Source organism: Arachis ipaensis, chromosome B05 (genome assembly GCF_000816755.2).
Source record: "Arachis ipaensis cultivar K30076 chromosome B05, Araip1.1, whole genome shotgun sequence".
NCBI classification, from domain to species: domain Eukaryota; kingdom Viridiplantae; phylum Streptophyta; class Magnoliopsida; order Fabales; family Fabaceae; genus Arachis; species Arachis ipaensis.
In genome coordinates, this window is record NC_029789.2 from 2,297,329 (window position 1) to 2,298,731 (window position 1,403).

A 1,403-nucleotide genomic window follows, 5' to 3' on the forward strand; every position below is an offset into this window, starting at 1 on the left:
TAAAAATACTACTATTTTAGAATAGTATTTATAAATTTGATTAATTAATATTATTAATATTATTGATATTATTATTAATATTAATAAACGGTTACTAACTGTTTAGTATCATTTGGTTGAAGGGACATAATTTTTTAAGAATTGTGTATGTTCAAAATATTGTGTCTATAAGCTAAAGGGACACAACTCTTTAAGAATTGTATATGTTTAAAAGTCAAAATATTGTATCTATTGGCAATAGAAAATATACAACTATTTGTATACGTAACTAATCATAATTGCTACGTGCAATATGTATAAATAAGTCATTGTCCACTGTTTCAGAAACACAAGTATTAAGGTAGCGTTTGTTTTGAGATACTGAGACAGAGACTGAGAGACTGAGACACAGTATCATGTTTGTTAGTTCAGAGACTGATACTAAAATTTCTGTCTCTGTCCCTAAAATTTCAGTATTTCAGTACCTCCAAAAAGTAGGGACACAAGGGACTGAAATTTTTAGAGATGGAGACTGAAATTTTAATAACATTTTATACTTAAAATACCCTCATTTCAATTAATTAATTCCAATTTTATCTTTTGTGCAAATTAAATTAGAGTTTTATTCTTGTTTCAATTTCTGTCTCTCACTTTACGCCAAACAAAATACTGAAATTTATTTTGGTTTCTGTCTCTTAGTCTCTGTCTCTCAATCTCAATCTTTCAGTCACTGTCTCTCTACCAAACGCTACCTAAGTGTACATTTTAATCAACTCTTAAGAGATTTTTTGTTCAAGAGAGTTGAGAATTTCTTATTATTGCTAATTAATAAATTCTTAGGTTTCATTGTATCCTGGGAGAGTATTGTCATCAACACTATAGCAACTAAGTGTGAGGACAAATATCTCTCTAAAGAAAGCGATCTAATTGTGCCTTGAAACCACTACACAAATATAGGATTTTGTCATCTTCTCATACTAATATACCCAACAATTTTAGAGAAATATTTTTTGAAGATGACACAAGATCAAAACACTACGTTTAAGGTCATGAATCAAGAGTTCGTCAAATTAGATCGTTCTGATGGAACGAACTTCAACCGTTGAAAAGACGAGATGATGTTTCTTCTTCCAGTTCTCAATCTTGCATATGTAATTGACCCAAAGATTACACCAATTGCCGATGCCGCTGAAAATTCCACACCGGAAGAGAAAGAAAAGATTGTTCAATTGAAGAAGAAACGTGATAAAGATACTTTTGCATGTCGAGGTCATGTTCTCAATACTTTATCCGACCGACTCTATGATCTCTACATGTCAATTCAATCACCATTAGAGATTTGAAAATCTTTGGAAAAAAAGTACAATACCGAACAACAAGGAACAGATAAGTTTATTATGATGAAATATTTTGAATTTATTATA